The sequence below is a fragment of the Pteropus vampyrus genome, unplaced genomic scaffold (assembly GCF_000151845.1).
Source record: "Pteropus vampyrus isolate Shadow unplaced genomic scaffold, Pvam_2.0 Scaffold153, whole genome shotgun sequence".
Classification (NCBI taxonomy): domain Eukaryota; kingdom Metazoa; phylum Chordata; class Mammalia; order Chiroptera; family Pteropodidae; genus Pteropus; species Pteropus vampyrus.
In genome coordinates, this window is record NW_011888934.1 from 2,045,309 (window position 1) to 2,053,763 (window position 8,455).

The following is an 8,455-nucleotide window of genomic DNA, read 5'->3' on the forward strand; positions in this document are numbered from 1 at the left end:
TCCTAGGTCATTATCACAACATTTCACAGTGTGTCTGAATTTGGTGCACACTTTCTGTGACTTAGGAACTTGATGTAGCTGAAAAGCTATGTGAGAACAATTATCAGAATGAGAACCAGCCCAGCATTCTTATTCAATAGGGAAAAAGAGGAAATCAGTTGCCTAATGAAGCTCTTTCTCTGCCCCCTGCCACTGTGAAAAATAGAGGCTACAGTATTTCATTATGAATTTGTGTGCTTTGATTCTCACCTTTCTTTGGTCTGAAAATCAAAGGCCATTTCTGTCAGATCTCACACTTGGTGTTCTCATCTTCATTCATGCCTTCAGCTATCACCTTTATGCAGATACCTCCCCTGAATCTGTATTTTAAGTTGCATCTCCCTCAGCCCTTGCTATCATTCTACATCTCAATGAAGCAATTTTTATTTCTTAATTTTGCCTATTGTGACTTTGTAATCGCCTATTTTCAGAAAGTCAAAGTCACATACAATATTTTATTCTGTTTTTTTTTTTCCTCAAAAATCAAATCATTAAACCTTATGAACTGGACTTTTACCTTTTTCTTCTTAACAGATTTACAAAGAACTAAGGCAAATTTTTAGGAGTAAGGAGTATCAGAGCCATTTGCTGATTTTCTTTCTTATTTCCTGAATAAAAGCACCGAATAAGTGACATGTACATCGCTTTAATGTTGAGACTACAGAGTAAAACTTGAGATTTATTCTCTTCTAGAATTTGACTCTGAAAATAACTTGTACTAATGTCAAGGACTTTGCATCCTCATCTTTGTAATCACATGATGCCCACAAATTTAAGACAGAGAAGCGGTTCCAATTGAAAAAAATATTTAAAGAAAGTAAAAAAGTAGCTCTTTTTAAGACTGTTTAGTAATACATTTGAAGTTTATGTTCAAAGAACATGTTTTTGGTCAAGAATATCTAGGTATTATTTTTGTATCTCAAAAAATCTTAAATATTTATGTTTCAGAAATTCTTAAGTTTTATAAACTACAACTTAGTCATTCTAGTCTTATATCAAGACTGAGATATCTCCCTGACTTATCCAAATTCCAGATTTGAAATAAAGTTTTATCCATCCATCAATACATATAAGGTTTGAGTGATCTATGATCCACGATGCTGGAACTTACTTCTGCAGGGAATAATGTCCTTTGGAAGGGACCTGCCTCATTTATAAGGTGCTTACCTCCACCACAGCTATCAATCTCCATTAGCCTCCTAGTAACACTGGCAAAGGAGGTCATGAATATTCTAGAAGTGCATTTCCTCTCCTATAGACATATAAAGAAGACCATCTCCATCACCATCTCTATACCATAAACATTCAAGATTCTAGCTTTATTTTTGTCTAACTCTCTACTTCACTATGGTTGATTACAATTTCTATTTCTTTATGCACTATGTCACTCTGGCATCTCTCCATGAAGTATTTGCATTACATCTATGTAGAAAGAGTCCCTCTTTCCATGTAGTCTGACCCTCATAACCACCAGAAACTTATAAAACTTGCCTATGGTTTAGCCGAACAACTTACAGATTTTAGCCATAAAATATGTCTTCTTAAAGTATCACATTTTAAAACAAAATCAAAAATCATTAAAATGTATTAAAACCAATTTTAGAATAATTTCATGAAGACGTTTGACAAGAATATTTGGCAGTCTACCCAGCGAGAGACCAAATTGAAGAATTCCTCTACAGTGCTTTCTTTGGAACCTTAGATTTTCTCTCTTGTGCTATATTTAGATGTGTAGCATGTCTAATTTTCTGCTTCTGTGCCTCACTGTGCTTCTAGTGCTTATTGTAATCCAGCTAAAGTGTCAGGCCAAAGTGTGAAGAAAACCCTAAATTCTTACCTGAGTAAGCCAACTCAGAGCAGTATGAGGACCCTCTCTGCTGGGTCCCTCATCTTGCTTTTCACCCATGCATCACTGACATTGTAAACAGAAGTCAATAACATTTTTTTTCCCCTCAGTTAAGGAGTTCTAAAAACTTAAAGTGTTTTATTAATTCAGCAAGACTGGAAGTGACTGGGATGTTGGTGATGCAGCCAGATTGATTAGATAGTAACAGCTGCCAATTAAATTTAAATAAATTCAGTTCAATTCAAGTCAGGCCAATTCAATTAAATTAAACTCATTTCAACACACACCTACTGAGCACCTACACAGCCAAATACTGCATTAGGTTCTGAGTATTCAGAGATGAATAAAATACTTTCTGTATGTACAGTCTAACAATGAGAGTAAGCATGCAAACAAAATTAATTGCTGTGTTGGTCAATAAGTAGAATAATGGAATTATGTATGCAATATTGACGTAACCAGAGTTTAAGGTAATTAATTTTTAGCAGGAAACTATGGTGAAGGGAATCTCAACAATGCTCCCTGGAATGAATCACACAAGATTTTGAAAGATAATCAAGAGCATGTTAAGTGTCAGGGTGTGTTCAAGTTTAGACAGAGGGAAGACACTGCACTAACTCCTATAACCTTGAATAGGCTCTTAAGCAAACAATATTGATTTTGGCTGTTTTTACACACTTTTTCACTTTAGCAATTTTTAAGGATGAATATTTTACTGCAATTATATTAAGAACAAATGCATAAACCAAGAGGTAAATGGCTTTGACCTGGGATTCTGTATAGTAACATGAACAGTATCCTCTGCATTTGTGAAATGTGCTAAACTTAATTTTAACCATCATTTAAAAAGATGGCAAGAAAACCAGTGGAAAATAGTAAAAACACAAAATGAGTATGGATCAAGAGACTTGAGTTTAATTCCTCATTCTGACACCAAGAAGCTTTTGATTTGTGTTAAGTTATAAAGCTTCCAAGGGTCTAAATTTTCTCATGTGTAAACTGTGGTGTTAACCAAGAAATCTCCATGGTCTCCTCTAGCTTTCAAAGCATTCGCTAATTCTACAGAATGGTTAGGACAGTGAAAATAACCTAAGGGAGACAGAATGAGTAGTGGAATGAGCACAATCTTTGGAGCCAGCAAATCTCAGGTCGAACCTCTTATAAGTTGAGAGATCTAGGGAGTGAGAGTGTCACTTAATTAGTAATTCTCTTTGTAGAACACATATTTTATAGTGTTACGAGGTTTAATGCAATTACATGATCAAAATGTCCACAGATTTCCTGGTACCTAGTAGATAGTTAATAAATTTTAATTTCTGTTTCCATCTTATTTTATTCTGATTAGCAGAAGCTAGTCAATTTCTCTTTAAGGGGTCTTTAAATATTCATTCAGGTGGTAAAGTCTAATCATTCTCAGACTATACCGTGGCCAAGACATGTATGGTGGAATGAAGCAGAGAAGTAGTTTAAGGTACCACACAGCAAGATATTTTGTATTTGATAACAGTGCTTGTTTGTTCATTTCAAAGAGAAAGTCATTTAACAAACTCTTGCTATAGTAGCCTCAGCTGCTTTTCTCTCTCATGACCTTTCAGTTGTGCCTAAGTATTGACACTGATGCTATGCAACCAGACTGGTCAGCACATTTGCCTATAAATGGGCATTTCTTACACAAAGTTCTCTTCTATTTCACTTCACAGCCAAAGTTTATCAATAAGGGTCTGTGGGGAGGAGTCCTCATGTGAAGAGTTTGATGCTTTCATAAGGACATACTGTATTCCATTTACAGAAAATAGTACCGTATAAATAATGCTATAAGAGGCAGTGTAACTCGGTTGGCTCTAAAGCTATGTGCAGGGTCTCTAAGATCTAATGTGGATTTTGCTGCCCCTCAGTTCATCCTGAGGACTTTCTGTTTTGTTTCATTCCCTTTATCCAGCAGATCAGGCCCAGTTTCACAGAAGCTTATATCCTTTGCTTTTTTTGTAGAAGATGTGAGGAAGGGTATACTTGGCTGGAATGGTAAACATTTTTCCATTTCTGATCAATGCTACAATAATATGTGATCGTTACCTTACTAAGAAGTTGTTAGACATAATGACATAGATGTCTGCATGGTATCCTGGGATGATCAGGGACTTAAAAATCTGACAGATATAGGTTCAAAGCTCAGCTCATCACTTAAAGCTGGAACTTTTGGTGATAGCTTACTTTCTTTGAGACTTGATTTCCCCATCTATAAGATGAAGTTAATTACCTCTGTTTGGATGTTGTAAGGATAAATTGAGGTGATATGTGTAAAGTGCTGAGCAATATCTCTTGCATAAAGTAGATGCTTATTAAGTGGAGACCATCAGAAAAATCCTACGTCAGCCACCCCAGTGATGGTTCCATTTCCCAAGCAAATAAGTACAAATTTTTATTTCCAAATAGATGATACTTCAACTCTCAATCTTGCTTTTTGAATAAAACAATAAAAAAAAATGTAAAGCAAAGCTAGACTTAAAAAAAAGGAGAGAGAGAGAATCAGAATGAGTGAGAGAATTTTTTCCCAGTAAAACAGAATTTGGCAAAAGTTTTCTGGTCATTATTTGACAGGAAACTACTGAGAGAAGGCAGGGAGATTTGATACATAAGTAATAATTTTTCAGCACAATAATAGTATGTTGCAAACAAAAGTAAGAGAAGCCATTATAAAAATTGAAAAGGATGTTACTTTTCATGTCTAGGGTATGTTTTCAGGGGAACATGTTAGTATGAGTGGCCAGCATGAACATCTGTGATTATATGAATATGCTGTGATTACCTGCACTGACAGTGAGTCTGCTAATGTGGCTGACTGGGGTGGAGAGTGCCAGTGAGGAAAGGTAGGGATAAAATTGCAGTCATTGAGACAATAAGTTTTTATCCAGCTGTATGTTTCCCACAAAGTCAAATAACTGGTCTTTGGAAAAACAGCCAGCAACTTTCTATGCTAATAATCCCAACTTCAAGCCTACAAAATTGTTATATACACTCCGTAGAAGAGTAGTCAAAGGCACTCCATGAAAAAAGAAAAAAAGCTTCCATCATCAAATAAGTTTGAAAATGCTGAATATTATATCCCACCATGGATCATCACAGCACATATTAGCATATGAAAAGCTCTGAGAAGTTCTGTAGTTAAAAAATTAAATAGAGAATAGTTTGATTCCCTAATTTTAACATTGGCAACTTTTATCAAAATAAATTTTTTTAAAAAAACATCCTATTAGGCTAGTAATCTAAAAAACAAATTTTGGGAAATCCTGAACCCTGGCCGAACCTCTTATAAGTTGGAAGATCTAGGGAGCAAGAGTATCACTTCATTAGTAATTCTCATTACTCAGGAAAAAAGTACTCAGGAAAAAACCAGAATTACACATATGGTAATATGAAGAAGTGGATTTTTTGGGGAAGATGGACATTTACAATTCCACATCTTCCAAAAAGTACTCCTCCTGCTATCTCTGTTCTGATATTTTAGTCATTAGTGAAGAATCTTTTGGAATCTTTTGGTTCTGGCTTATGACAAACTAAAATAATTTTCTTGTACTACAGCATTAAGCAAGAACCAGTTATCTCGTAGTTTTATTTTGCAGATTAAGTCACCAGAGCTAGATCTTATTGTATGATGAAATTCCTTTTCAGGTTTTGTTCTACAGCTTTCAAGTTCTGATGCAGCTTTTTTTTTTTTTTTAACTAAAACTATTTTCTTAATTTGAGCAATTTGCCAAGTTGAAGAAAACTTGTAAGCACTGTTAGTACTTGTCGGAATAAATGGGACTCTAGAGAGTTCTTTGAAATAGGAAACATTTGAACAGAATATCATCTTGCTTTCAGCTGTTCGTATAGATGCACTTTCTGCAATTCTATATCTCACAGCTCTAATTCCTCTTCATTTGTGTCTCAGGCTTCCATCAATAACCCTTTTGCTGAAACACACTTGACAAGAGAGGTAGAGTAGACGCCCTTGCAATATCACCTGAATGTCACTCAGCAGTGATTTGTAATCAGGTTCATAAATTTTAGGAAGAAAAACGTAAAACTAAATAGGGTATTCAATCCATATAAATTGAGATTGGTCAAAGGTACTGTTAGTAGCGTTTTATAAAATCATCTTTTGATTAGACAGTGGAGATTTTGTAAAACATAAAAACTTAATCAATGATTATGGATTCCTATTATGGATGAAAATCTATAAAATAAAACATTCCTGCAGTCTACCTTAATGTATAAATGAATTGACTTTTCCGGATCCAATTACATTTACTTTATACACTGTGATTTCTAATACATCTCAACCTAGAAACTCTACCATATAGTTGTTATCCCGTCTCATAACATTGGTATTGGAAAAAAGAGTCCTTATATGCTAAAAAGACACTGGATTCCTGCTGCTCTTCTGAAATTCAGGAGAAATCTGTACTATAGCCTACAATTATTTATTATTAAAAATATGAGTAAGAAAAAACAATGAAAGACATTCTTCTTGGACAATGAAACATGTTAATTTTATTGATTTGGACCTTTCTGTTTACTTGGCAAAAGTTGTAAAAAAAACCTATTTTAATTATGTTTGAACAAATTTTAAAAAATTAAACATACTTCAAAAGCCATGCAGTATATTTTTCTCTCAGTTTATGAAAGAGCCATACACTCTAATAACTTTTCATTATTTGTTTATGGAGTACCATTTGAAATTTATGGGGAATATACTATGTATATGTATAGTTACCTTGGATCATTTTTTTCAGCTCTAATACATTTGTTTCCTTCATGTTTTTTGGTTACAATAAAAAAGAATACTGCATGTTAAGCATTGTTTGGAAAAAAGGAATGATGAATTTATAATAACCTTTGTTCAAATAGAAGGATTAGAGATGTTGAGACATATGACCATAGGTTATCACTCTACTTTCTCTAGAGCAAATTGCACTGTTCGAGGAATTTCTTTAAGCTCATAATTATCAAATAAGCATAATACAAATTCACAGGAACATCTATACTGACTAAATGAAGGAGGTTTCTTTACAAGTGGTGAAAGTGATGAGGCCTAAATGACCATTTAAAATGAACTCTACCTCTCCCTCGGTTGAATTTGCAGTCGTCTTTTCATTCAACTCTTTATGGATTAAAGAATTCCAACCTGTTCTAGAAGAAGTCACTGTTGGAGTTTAAAAGGCTATTCTGCTCTCTGTGTCCACATAGCCTTTGTATGACCTAAGAGCCTGCCAGGTGTCAATCAGGGCTCATTGGACACCTGTGCCCAGGCAACAGGACAGAGCAACTCCCTCACCCAGGTCATCAGACCACCTCCAGATGGCAAAGAACTTCTAAAATTATGAACTAACTTGCTTGTGATGCAAATTAGTGACCTGGGGCGAGATGCTTCATTAAATACTCCTTCTCCCCTGAGCTGCCAAGGTGTCAGCAGTTGGACTGCTTACTCTCACATTTTTTTCTCTCTGTAATATATGTTAACAGTTATTTATTATTATAGAAATGGTCCAATCAATTGCTTGTGGCTAGTTAATAAACTACCAAAGCAGAAATGAAAATTAGATTCCATTTAGAAGAAAACAATATTTACCTTTTCCCATGGAAATGTGTGAAAAAACTTTAGAAAACTCTGTTATCATCTCAGGTCTCAGAAGGGACTGTGATTATAAATAATAAAAAGGAGAAATAGGAGTTTCAATCCAGGTCACTATTTTATTTTTTTACCCAACGAGTGATGAGAAAAATTATGCGAACTCATGCATTTGCCCTGAGTTATGATCGTATTATATTAACCTTAGCTGACAATATCATATACTGACTTTGGCTTACTTAAAATTCTGCCTCTTGGGTATAAACACACATCTAAAATTGACTCAGCTCATTTCTTTCTTGCTGAGGTCACTGCACCAGTTACTTTCAACTACTGAACTTATTTTATGTGTTCTCTTTTTTCCAATATTACATTCTCAAATTTTTGGCACTTGGGAATTTCCCTGTGATGGTTTTATTACTGAATTCAAGATTTGTAGTTATGATCAATCCTTATGGTTAATAAGATGCTAAGATGAACTAATAGGTCTTTGCCTCTTCTTTGCTTAATATTAATAGAATGGTCCTCATTACAGTGGATTTGCCAGGAAAGTGGGCCCATGAAGAGTGGGTTGTATTTTTCCATAAATCATCTCAGCAGAGGAAAAATGCCTGATATTTCACTATGTCTGTGACCTTTGAATCCAGGTAGCTCATATGAAAGAAGTAGTGATCTTAGCAATGTCTAAGAAAGATACCTCCAAAATTTCACTGCTAAAAAGAACAGGCAGTAATAATAAATATATGGAAATAGTAAGTATTTGAATATCTATTGTACGTCCAATGTCATGTGGATCATTTGTTCAGTTGTGTTGCTTTTCAATAGAATACATAAGTCATTTAGTGCCAGAGTGTGAAAACATGGCATGCATTGTCTATAGAAAATGGAAGGCTCACTTTTTGCTCAAACTGATTGAATAAGCTTCTTCTAGAAGACATTCAAGCCCTGTGGAATTATCC